Source organism: Mauremys reevesii, linkage group 11, assembly GCF_016161935.1.
Source record: "Mauremys reevesii isolate NIE-2019 linkage group 11, ASM1616193v1, whole genome shotgun sequence".
Lineage (NCBI taxonomy): Eukaryota > Metazoa > Chordata > Testudines > Geoemydidae > Mauremys > Mauremys reevesii.
Genome location: NC_052633.1, coordinates 6,854,061 through 6,873,301, shown reverse-complemented (window position 1 = coordinate 6,873,301; position 19,241 = coordinate 6,854,061). Strand labels below are relative to the sequence as shown.

Genomic DNA, 19,241 nt, shown 5'->3' with positions numbered 1-19,241 from the left:
TTTCAGATCAGGCACCTCCAGTGACTGCAGCTGAGAGAGATGTTCTCCTAGCCTAGGTGGTATCTGACTGATGAAGTTTCAGTGGCTTTTACAAAATAATTGTGAAACTCCTGCAGAAACACCTGGCAGCCCTGTTATGAATCTGTTCCTTTAAATGTGCTATTTGCATCTGTTCCAAAAGACCACATCACCTTCCACATAAATCACTGGTTCCATACTGACTCAGAATAAAGTACAACACTTACTGAATCACCAGAAGCTCTTCCTCCTGAAGTACCTTGCAGGTCTTCCATGCAAATATGGTCACCAGAACGCTCCTTAGAACAGGATATGTGGTAGGGCTGCAGAGAAGTTTATATGAATTCAGGCGGTTTTGTGCAATATGGTGCAATCTTTCTTTACCCAACCTCTGCATGTTTTGTATATGATCCTTTTTGTGCTTCCACAGGAATGGACATACCGGATCAGTTTATCTAGCCCAGTATCCTTTCTGAAAATTACCAGTACCAGGTGATTCAGAGGCTGATTTAAAGCCAATACAATAGATATCTGTGCAATGATATGCTCAGAGTTTCTTCCTAACCTCAAGCAATTCATGGTTTAGTTATTCCTTGAAACATGAGTTCAGATCCCATGAAACCTTGTTATCTAACATAACTGTAGATATTCTTGTTATACAGAGAAATGTGTAGAGCAAGATCCTAGTGATTTTGGGGGCCCAACCTGGGACACCTCAAAAAGGCTTGATTCTCAGCACTTCTTGAATACTGGGCCCCTCTAAGGCACCCAAACCCACTTGGAAAAGTATTGGCCTTAATCTTTTTTCTGAGTTCTATTAAACTCATCACCTCAATATTTTGTGGCAGTGAGTCCCACAAGTTAACTAGGCAACTGTATGTAAAATAAGCATTTCAGTTTTAAATATGTTGTCTTTTAGGCTGTCCCCTTGTTTTAGTATTATACCTCATTGACTTTCTCTCTAGCAGTCATTGTTTTAATTACCTCTTATTCATTTCCTCTCTAGACAAAGCATTCCTAACCTTTTAAGTCTCTGCTCAGATGGAAGTCTTTCCCAACTCTGACCATACTTGTAGCCTTCCTCCAGACATTTTTCATTTCTGCAATATTCTTTCTGTGATGAGGGGGTCAAGAATTAATTAGTATAGTTCCAGTATCAGTCTCTCTACTTGGCTTAATCCAACCTAACATCTTGTTTATTTTCGTGATTGCTACTGCATGTTAAATAAATGTTTTCAATGACCCATCCACAATGACTTATTTCCCTTTCACCTATTAATATTCCACTATTATAATTAGCCCATTTGTCCACCCAGAAGAAAGTCATTTCATATTACAGTCAGGTCACTTAGTTTTGATTTGACACCTTTGCAGCACACTAATCAACATGTGAGCTGAATGTCCAACATTAGATCTCAGATTTATGGCCAGTGGAATGGAAAGAAGAGCTACAGAAAAATGAGCTGTTGGAAACTAATTGTGTATTAGCTGAGTTGATTGTACATCTTCATTGATAAAGTGATTTCTATTGACAAGGTGGCTCACTTTTTCTCCCCAGACAGGAACTGCAGGCTGAATTCAAACACACACCCAGGGCCGGCTCCAGACCCCAGCGTGCCAAGTGCGCGCTTGGGGCGACGTCCCACGGGAGGGCGGCAGGCGGCTCCGGTGGACCTCCCGCAGGCATGCCTGCAGAAGGTCCGCTGGTCCTGCGGCTCCGGTGGAGCATCCGCAGGCATACCTGCGGGAGGCCCACCGGAGCCACGGGACCAGTGGACCCTCTGCAGGCACGTCTGCAGGAGGTCCGCGGGACCGGCGACCGCCAGAGCGCCCCCCCACGGCGTGCCGCCCTGCTTGGGGCGGCGCAAATCCTAGAGCCGCCCCTGAACACACAACAAATGATTTGTCACCAAGAAAGATTGTGAGATAGTGATTAAAACTGAGAGTATTGAATAGATATGCTGGTCCACATTCTCAGCCACCTAATGAAACTGTGTGACAGATGTTCTGAGTTTTGACAAGCTCTAGTCTGGGGTATTGTAGTACTTCCTGTGGAATCACAGAAATGTACTGGAACACTGCGAGTAACAACTCCAACACACACACGCAGGGCTTGACTTTGTACTAGGGTCCCAGATCAGATACAACAATATAGTAACATATGAGACAACAATTTAACAGTAAGATAAAGATACAAGACTATCTGTTGGTAAGGAGTTTGTCTACAGTAATCATCACATTGCATAAATTCACTGCCTACAACCCCGTCCCACCCTGTGTAGTGGTTGTGTATAGGTTGTGGCCTTTAACCCCATGTAGGGCTAGAATAATTGATACTGGAAGATTTCAGAGGTGCCTTATCCATGGTTTGGAAGGGAATCGTTCCCCAAAGACTGATTAAAAAGTCTTGGCATGAGATGGTTTTGATGAAGGGGTTGGGCTTCATTTAATCTTGGGAGAAAAGCTCTTCCATAACATCTTTATTTCTGATTTTTTAAATTATTACTATTTAGGTGGACTTCAAAGAGAACTTGGTAAGTGTTTCCCTCCCCCTCCCTTTTTCATAGAATGTCAGGGTTGGAAGGGACCTCAGGAGGTATCTAGTCTAACCCCCTGCTCAAAGCAGGACCAATTCCCAGGCAGATTTTTACCCCAGTTCCCTAAATGGCCTCCTCAAGGATTGAACTCACAACCCTGGGTTTAGCAGGCCAATGTTCAAACCACTGAGCTATCCCTCCCCCCAATGCATCTTTTTTTAATCCTGTAATGCATCCTTTTTTATTAATCAGATCTGTATTGCTGGGGAATCTTCCTTTGGGAACACGGAGAGAAGTGAATTAATATTTTTCTGGATAATACATGCCCAGGTAGTACTTGAATGGGATGCTGTCCTGATGTTATTCTATGCACATTCATAGGGGAAGGACAGCCCAGTGGCTAGCGTGTTAGCCTAGAATTCTGAAGGCTTCAGTTCAGATCCCTTCTCTTGTGTGACATTGGGCAAATCACTTAGTTTCTTTTTTGCCAGAAGCTGGGAATGGGTGACAGAGGATGGGTCACTTGATGATTGCCCGTTCTGTTCATTCCCTCTGGGGCACCTGGAGTTGTCAGAAAACAGGATACTGGGTCAAACAATACATGCCATTCAACCTAAAACAACCCAAAACAAACACATTTTAAGATTATTATTATTTTTTAATTTATTTTTGGTGTAAACCTAAAAATCAGTTATTTGCACAGTTCTGGGAGAAGAAGCCAAAGATGCACAAAACTTCCCACACTGGTTTCACCTGCTGCTCTATGGGTCTGCTCTTATATACATCCAGTGCTTAATGTGTAATGAAAGAGGTTCCGGGGCTCAAGCGTTTTTCCTACATTCATAATTGATGAAGCAAGCCCAGAGGTACCAGGTCTACAAACTGCCAAGCCTAGAGATGCCGGGGTGCAATGCTGGCATGACCTGGCACAAATTTAAGCACTGAACACATCTCCTTCCCCACACAGACCTCCTTATTCCTGATGTACAATTTGATAGGAATTTTTATTGTCAGCTATCCTAGTGATCAGGCTATACTGGGAGTTTTGTCTTCAGAGGAAAAGACGACTTTGTCAGTTTTTGTTAAAGTTTGATTCTATAGCAGTTTCCTCTCCTCTGCTGAAAACAGAAGATGATCTTCTCCTTCCTCCTTAGATAATGTCGTGAGGAGACCTGGGTGAAAAATGGATATTTCAGTTCATTGGCAATTTCAAAAAAATGAAGACAAATTTGTTTTGGGTCAGGCCAGAAACGAAAATTTTTAGAAAGTTAAAAATATGATTTAAACAAAATGTTTTATTTTGAGCATTATAAACTTTTTTTTGCTTTTTAAAAAATAAAATTAATTGAAATTTTGAAATGAAAAATTGTTCCCAACCAAAAAAATCAAAATATTTCATTTTTAAAATGTCAAAACAAAATATTCTGATTTTTTTTGAATATTTTTATTTGTCTTAAACAAATAATTTGGCAAAATTGACATGGATTTGGAAAATGTTTGTGTTGTTGAATCTGCATTTTTCACCAACAAAAGTTTTGGCCTAACAATGTCACCAACTCTAGTTGTGAGAGCGACCCATTGTTTTATTCCACTTTAACCACTGTTTGTGCTAAAATCTCTCTCTGCTTCTTCAGACTGTCCTAATGTCCTTTTCTGGTGGCTCACCTCACTCTAGAGAGATGGCCTCTTGGCTGGTAGCCCTTTCTACCTGGCCTTCATTATTCCCCATGGAACTTAAATTAGGGGTATATCAAATCATGCTTTGGTGTGATCTGACTTTAAATATTAGGAAGGAGGCGCACAGCAGGGGTTCTGTTCATGAAAAAGAAATGGGAATAAAATCTGCTGGGGCTCCCCAGCGTTCCTGGGTCTCTGATCCCCTCTCTGGGGAGAGGCATCTGCAGGAGAGGAAAGATTCTGCATCTCAGACCTGGCTCAGATGGCCTTTCGCTTGTGTTACTGACCTGTTCCTGCTCGGGTTTGTGACTCTGTCCTGCACTCTGCTGAGGGGAGATATGATTGCTCTTTATAAATAGATCAGAGGGATAAATATCAGAGAGGGAGAGGAATTATTTAAGCTTAGTACCAATGTGGACACAAGAACAAATGGATATAAACTGGACACTAGGAAGTTTAGACTTGAAATTAGACGAAGGTTTCTAACCATCAGAGGAGTGAAGTTCTGGAACAGCCTTCCAAGGGGAGTAGTGGGGGCAAAAGACATATCTGGCTTCAAGGCTAAGCTTGATAAGTTTATGGAGGGGTTGGTATGACGGGATCAGGGCCGGCTCCAGAAGGAGGGTTGAGCGCAGCCCCTGGCTAGGGTGACCAGACAGCAAATGTGAAAAATTGGGACGGGGGTGGGGGTAATAGGAGCCTGTATAAGAAAAAGACCCAAAAATCGAGACTGTCCCTATAAAATCAGGACATCTGGTCACCCTACCCCTGGCCCATGTCCTCATCCCCTGGGTCCCCACCAGGGCAGGTGGAGGGTCTGCAGCTCCCCACGGCTGCCCGCATGGCTCTTACCCTGACCCAGATGCAGCTTCCAGCCTGGCCTGGGGACAGGGCCTCGGGGGCCAAAGAGCTGCAACCAGGCCATGGTAAGAGACAGCCGGGCAGCTGCTGTGGAGAGCCACAGACCCTCCATCAGCCCTGGGTGGGGGGTCATCTGGGGGGCAGGGACATGGGCCAGGGGCTGCTCTCGCCCCCCACCCCACCCCACGGCTCCCCACAGCTGCACAGGTTCCCCGGTCAGGCTCCAGCTTCTGGGCCTTTGGGGGAGCAGAAGGGGCAGGGGGCAAGGCCCGTGGGGAGTGGGAGGGCCAGTCCCTCATTCCTGCACCTCTGGCTCTGCCTTTAGCATCATGATTCTCTCTTTCCACTGCAGCGAATGTGACCCTGGATCCAAACACAGCAAATGCCCAGCTCATCGTGTCTGAGGATCGGAAAAGCGTGAGGCGTGGAATTGCATGGCAGGAGGTGCCGGACAATCCAGAGCGATTCCATTCTTTCTGTTTGCTGGGCTGTGAGAGGTTCAGCTCAGGGAGACATTACTGGGAGGTGGAGGTGGGAGATGGAGGGTTTTGGGCTGTGGGTGTTGCCAGAGAGTCTATGAGGAGGAAGGTGTGGAAGCAGGGAAAGAATTAACAAGGATTTGAAGGGGATCTTAATGCATGTCAGTTAGTTAGCAAGAGTTAGCCCAGCTGTAACCCTAATGACGTGAGACTTCTAGAAGCAAGGATAGTGTGAGGCAGAGGGAAGGAACTGTGTAAAAAGTTATTACGACCTTCTAACTGATAACCAAATATGCAGGCTTGCTTTTTCCTAGGAGTGAGACAAATAAGATAGCAGAATGGCTTATGTATAAACAAAATGTAGTTGTTGCTCTCTATTGTCTGTATTATTGCTAGTTATTGTCTGTAACAAAGGTATAAAGGCTTGCTGTAATTGTTTACCAGTTGAGAGACCTGTCCGGGACTGGGGCGACCCTGTGTCCTATGGCACTCTCTCCCTCCATTGTAATTACTGGAGAAATAATAAAGTATTTGATTTTGCTGCACCCAAACGAAAAAGCGAGAACTGAGTTTTTCTCCGACAATTTGGGGGCTCGTCCGGGATCAGATTTAACCCTGAGCAGGGGATCTGGGCTGTAGAGCGGTGTGGGGATCAGTACCAGGCTCTCACCTCCCCGGAAACTCCCATGCCCCTGAGTGAGAGACCTAGGAAGATTGGGGTTTATCTGGACTATGAAGCGGAGTGAGTGGCATTTTATGATACTGGTAATGAGACCCTGATCTTTACTTTCATGTCAGCGTCTTTCACGGGGGAGACAATCCTTCCCTTCTTCTGGGTGGGGATTGGAGTCCTGCTCAGAGTCTGCCCCTGAGGCCTGGAGATGGGGAGGTAGCAATATCCCACTGGGGTTCACTCTGGTTGTGGACCAGAAATGGACTGAACTAGTTGTTGTCCTGGGGACAGCTCAGATGGTTTAAAACACACTGCCGTGGTTCTAGAGAGGGGGATTGGGGAGACAGAGAAGATGTCATGGGGGGTTGTAGGGAGCATAGGCACCGACTCTGTGGGTGCCGCAGGGCTTGAGCACCCACAGGAAAAATTAGTGGGTGCTCTGCACCCACCGGAAGCCAAGCTCCCTTCACCCCCCACCCAACTCACCTCCTCCTCCTGCCCTGAGCACGCCGCGTCCCCACTCCTCCGCCTACCTCCCAGTGCTTCCCGCCGCCACACAGCTGTAGCAAGCTCTGGGAGGGAGGGGGGAAGAGGCAGGGGCGGGGCGGGGGCGGAGATTTGGGGAAGGAGTTGGACGAGGGGCAGGGGTGGAGTTGGGGTGGGGCCGGGGCCGAGGGGGGTTGAGCACCCACTGGCGCCAGTAGAAGGTGGTGCCTATGGTAGGGAGAGGAGAAGCTGAAGACTGGAAAGGGAACGTGAGGCTTTTCTGGGGAGGGAGATGCTGGAAGGAAATGGAGGGTGAAAGACAGGGAAAGGGGGTAAGGAAAGTAGAGAGAGAGGGAATAAAACTGTTCAATATTATGGAAAGTGATTGTGTTTTCCTAAATCAGTCCCTTAGTTCATGAAAAAAACTAGTTTGAGGCCTTAAATTATTCTTGCAGATTTTGGACACTCTCTTCTCTGTGTTCTGATTATTACACTATCCTTGAATTGTTTGGAATTCTCACATTTCCTGACTGTAAATATAGCATGTATTTGAAAGGCTGTTCTTTCTGCTTGGTATTTTCTTTTCTCTCTCTTTCTTTCAAGCTGTTTGGTTTTTAAAGGAGCAGCACCTTTTTTTCCTGCATGAGCTCCGGACTGTGTGCTGGGCATCCCAGGTCTGCAGGCTGATGGGATCTCACCAGTCTGTGCTTGTGGCCCTGTGCCAGTCTACCTAGGGGATACCAGCAGCTCTGCCAGTTCTACTGAGCAGCATAGGCCAGTGTGAGTCTGCCATGCCAGGGTCCTCCTTCTCCTCCTGCTCCATCATACAGTCCATCAGGGACCTTTGGTGGGGCAGAAAAGTCCTCTCAAATGTTCACCAGCACTTCAAGGAAGCTCTGTCCTTTTTCTGATGCAGGAGTGAAAGTGCAAGCGAGAGGATTTCTTCAAAAGGTGCCTTCTCCATGTTGCTGGCTCTGGTAGCTTGGCACACACAGACCAAAATCACTCCTCGGCTGTCTGTGTTGGCGGGCTGTGCAAACTTCCTGTAACAAGAAGGGTGGGCAGAAAAGTTTCGCTGCACTGTAACATGCTCAAAGGGCCACAGCGGCCACATTTCAGGCTGGTGTTGGGGAATCTGGGCTAGGGCTGGTTGGACTCAGGTCTACATGCTGCAGTGTGGACACCAGAGCCCCAGATTTGAGCCTAGGTTAGAAATGTCTTAATGGAGGGTTAAGAAACAGTGTAGATGCTCAAGCCCAGGGTTCTCCGACATGGGCCAGCTGACTCCAGACCCAAAACCCTTGGGCTTACATTGCAGTGTAGACAAACCCAGAGTGACATACATGCATGTCCTCATTAGAGTTCAGTGACACAACCAGTTCAGGAGAAAAAAAATTCCATGACTATCTTCAAAAATCACATCTGGAAAATGAAAGGGAAATAAACAAGGAAACACTTTGATATGCTTTATTTACATAAAGATCCTCTGCCCCAGCCAGAGCCCTCAGCCCCCCTGCACCCTAATCCTCTGCCCCAGCCCTGAGCCCCCCCACATCATGAACCCCTCATCCTCAGCCCCACAGCCCTCACCCCTGTACTCCCTTCTATCCCCAAACTCTCTCCCAGAGGGTGCACCCCCTCCCCCTTCCCACACACCCCTTCCCAACACCAAACTCCCTCCCAAAGCCTGCATCCTTCACCCCCTCCTGCACACCCACCCCCTGCCCCAGCCCAGAGCCTGCACCCAGCACCCAAACTCCATCCCAAAGCCTGCACCCTGCACCCCTCCTGCACCCTAATCCCCAGCCCAGGATCTGCACCCGACCTCCCCCCCGAACCCCCTCCCAGAGCCTTAGGCAGGTGGGGGCAGAGTTTGGGGGGGTGGAGTTGGGGTGCGGGTTCTGGGCACCACCAAAATTTCTACAAACTTGCCACCCGTGGCCCTAGGAGCACAAGCAGTGACAGTGGTGGGGGTGAGTGTGCTGCTGGGGGGAGCAGGAAAGGGGGGCTCCTCCCCCAGAGCTTGCTGCTGCCGGCAGGGAAAGGGCCGAGGGGAGTCGTCCTCTGGCCCCTGTCCCAGCACAACACCCTGCACCCCAAACTCATCCCCAGCCCTGCCCCACCCCAGAGCCCACACCCCCAGCCAGAGCTTTCACCCCCCCCACTGCCCCCACCACAAACCCTTCATCTCCGGTCCCAACCAGAGCCCTCATCCCCCTGCACGCTGACCCTCTCCCCCAGCCCTGAGCCCCTCCCATTCCCAGCCCCAGCCAGAGCCCTCACCCTGAGCCCCTCCCACACTCCAAACCCCTCACCTTCAGCCAGTCCTCACCCCTGCACCCCGTCCCTCTGCACCCCTCCCTCCGTACCCCTTCCCACCCCCAAACTCTCTCCCAGAGCCTGCACCCCATTCCCCTGCCCCAGCCTAGGGCCTGCACCCCAGACCTCCTCCCTCACCCAAACTCCCTCCCAGAGCCGTTGGCAGAGTTTGGGCGGAGCGGGTTCTGGGCACCACCAACATTTCTACAAACCTGCCCCCCCTGCCCCCCCTCAGGGTTATGACTGATCCAGTGTCAAATCGCTCAGGATTGTCGGGCAGATCCTGCCGGGCGTGTCCCCATCTCACATGTCTCCGATCCTCAGACAGGGCGAGCTGGGGATGAGCCGTGTCTGGATCCAGAGTCACCGTCACTGGGGACAGAGAGAATCAGAGCGTTAGGGGCAGAGCTCAGCCCTGGGGAAGGCTGGGACCATTTCTCACACTCCCCAGCAGCCCTGGTCTGGCTGGGACAGGCCTGGATCCCAGGGAGCTGCCTCTGTCCTGGGCGCCTGACACTGAGCAGAGACGTCACTGCAGTTCTCAGCCTGGGCAATGGGACCCACTTTTGTACATTGCCATTTGGTTACAGAGGCTGCAGCTCCCTGTTCCCCAGCTGGCTGTAGCTCAGATGGCAGAGTCTGGAGCATAGGTGCCGACTCCGTGGGTGCTCCGAAAAATTGGGCAGCTCCCCACCCCCCCCCAGCTCACCTCCACCTCCGCTCCGCCTCCTCCCCTGAGCGCACCGTGTGCCCGCTTCCCCCCCCCAGCTCCCAGCACTTGCACCTGTTTCGCTCGGCCAGGAGGGAGGGGGCAGGAGGGGGAAGGCAGCACGCTCGGGGAAGAGGTGGGGCCGGGACGGGGATTTGCAGAAGGGGTCCAATAGGGGCAGGGAGGGGGCTGAGACTTTGGGGAAGGGGTTGGAATGGGGGTGGGGTGAGGGTGGGGAAAGGGTGGAGTCAGGGTGGGGCCCGGGGGCGCGAGCACCCACCGGCACTGGGGAAGTTGGCGCCTATGGTCTGGAGAGGAAAAGGGTCACAGAGATGAGAGCACCTGGTCTCTGATTTACAACGCCAGCCTGGGGAGCTGCTCCTCTGCCCTGAGTGCCTGGGACCCAGCAGAGATGCCCTGGCAGCTCCTCTCCCCCTGCTGGGACCTGCTGTGAGGGCTGCAGAAACTGCCTCTCTCCCCCCTTCCCTGCTGGGGCTGCTCCTCGGAGGGTGAGCGAGGAGGAACCTGACGTTGTGCAGAGGGGAGTGAGAGGAGGGAGGCACCAGATATAAACCCAGGGGGAAGCTGCACGCTGAGCCCATCAGTGCAGGTTCTCAGCATTTAGTGTTTGTGTTTCTATTTCTTGGGCGGGTGGGGGGTGTCACAGTCGGTGTTGGGTTGGTTTGTGTCTTTACCTACTTGTTTATAAAACTGTCTTCATGCATTTTTTTTCTCTGAAGTGAAAAGCTTAATCCTTTCTCAATAAGCTGCCAAATGCTTCACTGATACAACTCAGAAGCAAACAGTGAAATACAAGTACAGAGCCAATATTCATAACTTCAAATACAAGAATGATACACACAGCATAAGCATAACCAGCAAATGACAACCTGTTCATAGACACCTCACTTCACCATCTTTGTACAAGATTTGTTGCAACTATATGACAGTGGTTGCAATAATGGTCTATATGGTCATAGTTCAATTAGATAAGGTCACACCCCTATCTGCTCTCAATGGACTTGCCTGGGAACGTTCCATCTGGAGTCTAGGTCGTGGCTTCTGCTGTGACTAAGCGAAATCAGGCATGGATGTGGGACTTGCCCATGTGACTCCAAACACCATCTCGTTACCTGTCATTTTCCACTCTCTCCACTGAGGGCTTTGTTTGAAACAATGGGGGTTTCCATCCACAAGCTATAAAAGGCCCTGGACACATCTCCATTTGGCCTCTTTCCTGCTCAGACCTCTTGATGATGACCTTATACTAATGGGAGTGTTCTAACCAAAGGACTGAGGACCTTCCAGTGATTCAGAAGCAACCAGAGGCTTAAAAAGCCAACAGTTTATTCCATCACTGCTACAAGCGTGATCCAAGAACTTTGCAGTTCTTGTATGTATTTGATTCCTTCAACCAATTTTAACTCTCACCTTCCTTCCTTTCCAGAAATAAACCTTTATATTTTAGATACTAAAGGGCTGGCAACAGCATGATTACTGGGCTCAGATCTGAGTTGTATATTATTGACCTGGGTATGTGGCTGGTCCTTTAAGATCAGAAGAACCCTTTCGGTTGATGAAATTGGGTTCCAATAACCACTCATCAGTAATTTCAGTGGTTTTGGTGGCGATATAAAGCCTGGAATGACTAAGGAGGCTGCTTTTCTGACTTCTCGTTAGCCAGTGTGGTGAAACAGAAGTTAACTTTTCTTGCTGGTTTGATTTATCTTATGGGAGCAAAATCACCATTTTGGGGGTATGTCTGCCCCATTTCTCAGCACTTTGGCCTGAATTTGGTATTCTCAGTTGTGACCCACTAAGGCACAGTGAGAGATGGCTTTTGCTCCTCTGCCTACTGCTAATGACAGTGAAGCTGCAAGACAAAGTCAACAGCAGAGCCAGAGCCAGAAGCTACATCTTCTATCTTTGCTGTTCTCTTCTTTCCCCGTTTGTGTGCGTTTGCCTTATCTTGCCACCTAGGAAATGGGATTGGACTTTAACAAGAGACACCACAACAATGACAGCTCCAGCCCATCTCAGCTGATCTCTCTGATTTCCCCAGGACAGCTGTTACCTTCTTCAAAACCATCCAAGAGACCGTCACAGAAGGAACTTTCCTTCTAAAAACTCTCCCAGCTGAAGAGAAAGGGCACAGGGGATGCTGTTAAAGACAAGCCTTACTGACTACTTTACATTTCCATTGCTTTAACTCTGTCTCTGTTTCTCTCTGTGTTTCAGTAACACACTAGCAGGGATGTGAGAGGTGTGTTTGCCATGGGACTAAGCGGGCTGAAGTCTCTCTACCAAACCGCCAGTCTTGTTTCACCCGTTCAGTGTTGGACAGTGACAGCGGCACGTTAACACCTTTCACTCTTTCGGGGACCTTGAGCCTGTTTAAATGACCACAGAAGTTCCCGCCCCCTGTGTGAGTGGCATGGGGGACTGAGCGTCTTTTCTCCTTTCTCCCCTCTAGGATGTCAGAAGCCCCATAGACGGGGCGTGGCTCCTCCCCCTGCACACGCCATTAGTCTGGCCACAGGCTGAGACAACACAACTGTCCCAGGGCACAACTGCAACGTGGTGAAGGTGACACGTGGGTCGGAATCTCCTTTGGTTTCTTACAAACCCGGGTTTCTGCATTTCCTACACAACTAAATCTGTTTTCTAAATCGCTTCTCTGCTCAGGCTGCGGCTACGCCCCCTTGTGTCGGTAGAACGTATGTCGCTCAGGGGTGTGAATGAGCCACCCCCCGAGTGACACAGTTACACTGACCCAAGCGCCGGTGTGGGCAGGGCTATGTCGCTGGGAGAGCTTCTCCTGCCAACATGGCTACGGCTCTCGCTGGGGGTGGGGAGTCTCAGCGGCTACACTCAAGAGCTAACGGCGGGGCCGCTGCACCGGTGCCAGCGTGAGCTCCCCAGAGCAGCCACCACCTCAGGGCAGGGACGATGGCCCTGACTGGGGACACAGTACGGGCCTGTCACCTCCAGGGCACTGGGTTCTCTTCTGCCCCCGGCAGGAGTGAACAAACGTCTGTATGACGTGGTGACCATTCACAGACCGGTGAGGAATGAGCTGGTGTGAGGGGAGCTGATCTCAGTCCAGTGGCAGGTGGGCAGATGGCCACAGAACAATGACCAGCAGGAACACTGGAATCTATTGGCCATCAAAGCATGGAGGCCGAGGAGTGAATTGCCCACGGGACCGAACTCATCCTGTCCCCAGAGCTGGTCTCCGTAAATCGGGGTGAAGCACATTGACGGGACACCTCGGGGAAGCTTGCACAGCCATTGCTGGGGCTGCAGCTATTCTGTGGCTGGATACACAGAGACTCATTCTCCAGTCCCTCAATTCAGCATTTCTCACGGGCAAGAAATTCAGAGTAAAATACGACAATAAAATATGATAATGATTAATGGGAAAAACCTGTTTCTTTCTAGGTGTGAAACAGGGAAGTTCCAGCAGCTGGAGGACACGTCTCCTGATCTGGAAATCAGTCTTGGTTATTGGTGCCAAGAAAGCCAGTGCTCTGAAGGAGACTGAGGAAAATCAAAGGTACCGAGAAGGGAGCTAGGGGGGAAACGTTTCGGACTTCCGGAAGTGACGGGCTCTGACCAATTAGTGGCAATAGCTGCTAACATAAAACTGAAACAAATCAGAGTGAACCAATAAATTATCATTCCTGACTCAGGGGAAAAGGCTGGGTGGGGCCAAGTTCCAAGGCAACAGCAAACGGTTCATAATCTGCAGTCATTTGAATGTGATTCATTTTTCCACTAACAAGTTTCTCTGAAGTGGTGAGAAATCCAGGGTCCGGGGAAGGGAGCCGTGGCCCATTCTCCTGTCGGACAGTCCAGTCGTGGCTTAGTCCTGTTTATAGATGGAGAAAAGAGTCCAGTACAAACAGTTTAATCCAGCGAGAAAGTCAGTCCATTGGCGGATAGAGCCGGGAGCTGGTGGGGGGCAGAGCTGGATTCTACCTCACTGTCTGACCTTGGTCAGGTCAGGTCACCTCTCCCTGTCTCGATCGTTACAGTGTGGAGAGGAACAATGACAGAGCCCACAGGAGGGTGCTGGTTTGGTGCTTAACCACACGGCGAAGGAACGAGAGCCCCAAATTCCCCCTGGTGCTTTGGGAGCCAGGTTTGCTGTTTGAATTCTGCAGTTCAGATGACGTCAGGCCTGGGCGTTTCTCTGGCCTTAGGGGCCTGCTTTGCTCACAGCTGTGATGGCCGAGTGGCTAAGGTGTTGGACTCAAAATCCAAGAGGGTTTCCCTGCGCAGGTTCAAATCCTGCTCACAGCAAGGCCAGTGTTTTAGCCACAGCCCGTCTAAGAGGCCAGGGGCGGCTGAGTCTCCCCCAAACGGCCGCCCATGCAGGGGGGAACACTGGGGATGTGGGGCGGGTCACCCCTCCGTGGGCCCATTGTCATCTTTCGAGTGCTGGAAGCGAAGCTCCAGAGAAGTGGGGGCTCCGCCTGCACCCGGCTCCGCTCTGCCTCTTAACCCGATGCCCTGCTCTGCCTCCTCCCATCCCCCCTCCGCCTCTTCCCCCAAGGCCTGCGCCCCACCCCCGCTGGGCCTTTTCCCCCGAACCCTCTCCCTCTCTCTGCCCCTTCCTGCCCCTGCTCCGCCTCCTTCCCCAGGGACCCCCCCGCCCCCCGCTCACCTACGGCAGGAAAAAGCGATGGGTGCCTGGCCCCATGGCCCCCTGGCAGCCCCCCTTAGGGGAGGAGCAAGCAGCAGGTGAGTGGCGTCTTGGGGGAAGAGTGAGGGGCAGGTAGGGGGTCTGGGGGAGGGGGCGGAGGGCAGTGAACAGCAAGTGGGCGGGGCCTCGGGGGAAGAGGATGAGCAGGGGCGGGGCCTCTGTGGCCGGGCCATGGTCTGGGCACCGGTGGCCCCCCAACTTCTAGGGGTCACTCATCTGAAACCCAGGATGAAAGTGACATGGGCCTGAGTCTTGTTGGGGCTGAGGCTACATCACACCTTTACCTTCGGGGCTCTACCGGGGCATGAAGCCCCCAGACACGGCCAGAGACAGGGCAAGGGGCCTCAGCACGGGAGAGAGTCAGGCCCAGAGTTAGACGAGGGGGGCAGAGAATATTCTTCATTCTGGTTAGTTACACGGCGCCCTTGCTAGAAATCCTTCCTGTATTTTCTCCAGTTCACTCCCTGACGCTGTAGCGCTGCCCCGTTCCCCCGTTTGTGCCATTGAATTGTCAGGTTCTGTCAAATAATAGCAGCAATCCAGCCATAACACAGCAGCCTGAAATCTCAGCTCTCCCCCTCCCCTCGCGCTAAAGAGAGAGAGGAGACCCAGGCAGCCAGTTTCTCTGGGACAGAAGACAAAGGACAGAGGCTTGTGGGAAGATGAGATCGGATGCTTGGCTGGAAAGAGGGGGCGTCTGGACTGGGGAGAGAAAACAGCCAGAGCCCACATGGATGCAGGAGAGACCTAGCTGGACTGTGCAGAGGGAGGTTAGGCCTGAGGCCCTGAGAGTTTCCTGTGCTATGTTCAGATGCTCAATAAACCCCTCTCTTACACTGGCTGAGCATCACTGCAGTCTAGACATCGGGGTTGCATTCTTCCTCTGGGAGTAGAGGCCCCAGGGTCCAGAGGGAGGGGACTCCCTGAGGGGCCCATGGCAGACAGGCATGCTCAGGTCTCAGAGAAGTGCCTTTCACGGAGGCAGAGGGGCCTTTACCCTCGAGAGAGAGTGAATCTCCAAGAAGGGCTGTCACACTGAAGGGGGTTCCTGCCAAGGACTGTACGGGGCTGAGAGACTGCACAAGTCCTGGGAGGCAGTGACACCATCCATGGCTAGATAAACAGAGGCTGGAAAGGGAAGTGATTCAGCTGTAGTGAGACTGATACTGGAACACTGCATCCCGTTCTGGTGTCCACGTTTCAAAAATAACGTTTTAAAAACTGGAGAGGGTACAGAAAAGAGCCATATTTGAGGGATGGAGAAGATGTCTTATAAGGAGGCATTGAAAAGCTCAATCTGTTTAGAGGTGAGCTGATTGCAGTGTGCAAGTGCCTTCGCGAGAGAAAACACCAAGTATTTAAAGGGCTCTTTAGTCTTGCAAAGAAAGGCATAACAAGAACCAATGGCTGGAAGCAGAAATCAGAAAAATTCTCATTGGAACAAGGCAGAGATTTGTAAGAGGGAGGGTGATTCATCACTGGAACAAGCTGCCAAGAGAAGTGATGGATTCTGCATCTCTTGATGTCTTCCAATGAAGACTAGAGGCCTTTCAGGAAGGTGCTTTAGTCAAAAAGAAGCTATTGTGATACACAGATGGGCTGGGATATGCAGGGAGTCAGATTAGATGCTCTAATGGTCCCTTCTGGCCTTAAGGCTACTAATTTATGAAAAACTGATGTTTTATTGTGTAGCGGCTCCATCCACAGACTGAACAGTCATTGAGTGCGGTGATCCAGGGGAAAGAACTCAAACACCCAGCGAGGCTGGCCAGGGGCAGGACATCAGCTTTGAGGGGAGGGGTGGGTGTGGCAGTGACATCACAAAGGCCTTTTGCAGGAACTCGGCCTATTGGGCAAAGGTGGTGGGGAGGGGGTGACCTCACAGAGAGACCCCGACATCAGCCGGGCAGGACCAAGGTGCAGGGCCAGGCCTGTCTCTGAGACCCCCCGGCTTTGCTGGCGCAAGTCTCCTTCGCGAGGTCTCTCCTCGAGGGCTGAGAGAGAATTAGGATTCACGGCTGTGAGCATGAGGAGGAACCTCTGGAGTTTTCTCCTTTCCTGCCACTGACTGTGCCGAAAACAAACTTCCCTTTGACAAGGTAAGAGGCTGAGAGAGGTTTGGAACCTGTTCAGTCTGATCCACCTGGCGCAGGCAGCATTCTAGGCCCAGGAAACACTGGCTTCAGGTGGCAGAATTTGATTTCCTACCTAGGGTTTGATGGTTGGAATCCCTGGGGACATTGGGGTTTGTCCTTTTTGGTTTCCCTTTTCCTCTTTCCTCCCTCCTTTCTCCTCTTCTCTTGCTTCTTTTCCCGCTTTCCCCTGCTTCCCTCCCTCTACCAAGGAGGGGTGTGTAGAGTGTGGGCGGGGGAGGGAGGTTGCTCTCATTGCAGAGGTCCTCACCAAGAGGTGCGGATGGATCTGAGAGTGATCTCCTCTGATGGTGACCTGGGCTGTCCTTTGGGACATCTGGTGAGACCCCTCAGCCTCCCGCCCCTCAGAGTCTCAGTGCTGATTGGCCGAGCAGGGGGCTATCGACAGCGAGGAGACTCAGGTCCTTTTGGTCTTTTTTCAGATCAGGCAAAGAAGTCACAACCAATCCAATGTACGGGATTAATCTTGCTGCTTCTCTCCATTAATTGTCTCTTGGCAGTTCATGATTTCCTCTAATGTTCTAAGTTTTCTAAAATACTTGCTGAATAATTACTATGAACCACTGTTGGTCTGTAGCTCACTTGAGAGCACTTTATTCTGATCAGTCAATGTATGAAATTCAAGATGTGACAGGTAGGTTGAAAGTCAGGAGCAGTGTTTCCTCTAATTTGTTATGTCCCCATGTGCAGAAGGAATTGTGTTGTGCGCACCAATATGGAGGTGAGGTGTGACACTCTCCTGTATATTGGTGCACGTTACAAAATTCATTCTGCACATGGACGGTGTGTGGCAACGCTGCTGCCGGCTCCAGGCCCCAGCACAGGACCATGGTGGCGCAGCCCAGGACAGCGGCAGCACTACCAGCCCTGCTCTGCGGACTCCTGGCATCGCTCAGGGGTGGGGCACGGGCAGAAGGAGGCAGGACCTTGGGGGAAGGAGGGTGGGATAGGACCTGGGCCGCACCCCACTAGGGATGGCCCTGGTGGCAATATCAGGCCCACCCCCGTGGCAGGGCCAGGCTAGAACCAGCTAAGACCGGAGATGGGGGGAAAAACTGCACTGGCAGGAGCCCCTCCCTGGCCACTGCCTGTGTGGTGCTAAAGATGGAGCTATGCAGCTTACAGAAATCTTTTTTTTTGTGGGGGGGGGATGGGGGTGGCAAAGGAGGATTTGAATCCTGGTCTCCCACATCCTGGTCAAATACTTTAAATGCTGTAAGAGAGCCAGCAGCACCGTGACCTCTTCCTGCTCTGGTGGATTGTTTTGTACCGAATGGCCTAAGCACCTAACCCCAGGTGAGGGGCTCCCAAGCAGACCAAGGTCCCTCTCTCCAAGCCAGACCTGGGTGCCTAAGCTCCAGAGAGGGGTGGGGCTCAGGACACACCCCTCATCAGCATTTCCCATTGGGGTGGAGATGCCCAGCATGCTGGGTTTTGTGGGTCCTACTTTCAGGCACCTCCTTCTTCCCATTGATTGTACAGGAGCCTGGGTGCCTAACTCAGGCTTTGTGGATTCTAGTGACTTTTAGCTGCCTAAAAGTTTGGTGCTGTGAGGTTCCTTTGTGGATCCAGGCCTTAGTTCTTTTACTCCGTAGCTGGGGTGGGTGAGTTTCACCCCAGCTGCCAGGAGCTGCATCACTGCCTAGGACAGGGGTCGGCAACCTTTCAGCAGTGGTGTGCTGAGTCTTCATGCATACACTCTAATTTAAGGCTTCGCGTGCCGGTAATACATTTTAACGTTTTAGAAGGTCTCTCTATAAGTCTGTAATATAGAACCAAACTACTGTTATATGTAAAGTAAACAAAGTTTTCAAAATGTTTCAGAAGCTTTATTTAAAATTAAATTAAAATGCAGATCTTATTAGTTTAGTGTGACCCTTGCCCTTGCTTTTCCTTGCTGAGTTTTCCAATGTCTGGCACGGATTTGGATACTTTAAGCTGCGCACAGGCTTCTGAGTGATCACTTGTTAACCGGCTCTGAGGGGGACAGAGGACAGATTTCATGTGTGAAAATACCTGTTCACACAGGTACGTGGATCCAAATGCTGAAAGCATTGCAAACGCAATTTTCTTCAAACAGTTAAATTTCACAGGCAGTGACGTCCAGCAGGTCAGAATAGAGGCCCCATGATCTCTCTCGGTAGCTTCAAGTGCACTCCCCAGATCCACAAACTTTGATGTCCACAATTCTGAGCTTTTTAACTGAATGAGCTGCATTTTGAAATCTTCAGCACCCATCCACTGAAATACAGACAAATGCAAGTCTCTTTCGTTGAACTTTTCAGATTTAATTAGAAAAGAAAGCATTGGGCCAAATCGCTTGAAATCGGTCAGAAAATTCTGATTCCAATTCTTGCATGTACTTTCCAATCTCATTGACACTGACAGTGCAACGTGTCAATAGCTCTTTTATGAGTTGGAAGTAGCGGAAAGTAGAAGTTTGAATATCCTTGGAAAAAACTGCTAGTTTCACAACAAATGCTTTCCAGGCTTCATAAAGATCCAGAATTGTTTGCCCTCCACCCTGGAGACAGAGGTTGGCTTCGTTTAGGTGAGCGGTGATATCAGTTAGAAACATGAGCTTACGCAGCCATTTGTCATCCAGTTCGGGGTAGTTTTGT

General features: G+C 50.6%; 1 long non-coding RNA gene and 1 other non-coding gene across 2 annotated transcripts; one reads left to right on the top strand and one right to left on the bottom strand.

Annotated features, from left to right (window-relative positions):
- Positions 1 to 3,304: 3,304 nt before the first annotated feature.
- Positions 3,305 to 9,418, bottom strand: LOC120374453. The gene is made up of 3 exons (XR_005586109.1): positions 9,263 to 9,418; positions 7,361 to 8,153; positions 3,305 to 3,727 (listed from the first exon to the last, which is right to left on the bottom strand). It is a non-coding gene; the product is annotated as an uncharacterized LOC120374453 (long non-coding RNA).
- Positions 9,419 to 13,982: 4,564 nt separating this feature from the next.
- On the top strand, positions 13,983 to 14,064 carry TRNAL-CAA. The gene has a single exon. It is a non-coding gene; the product is annotated as a tRNA-Leu (tRNA).
- Positions 14,065 to 19,241: the final 5,177 nt, after the last annotated feature.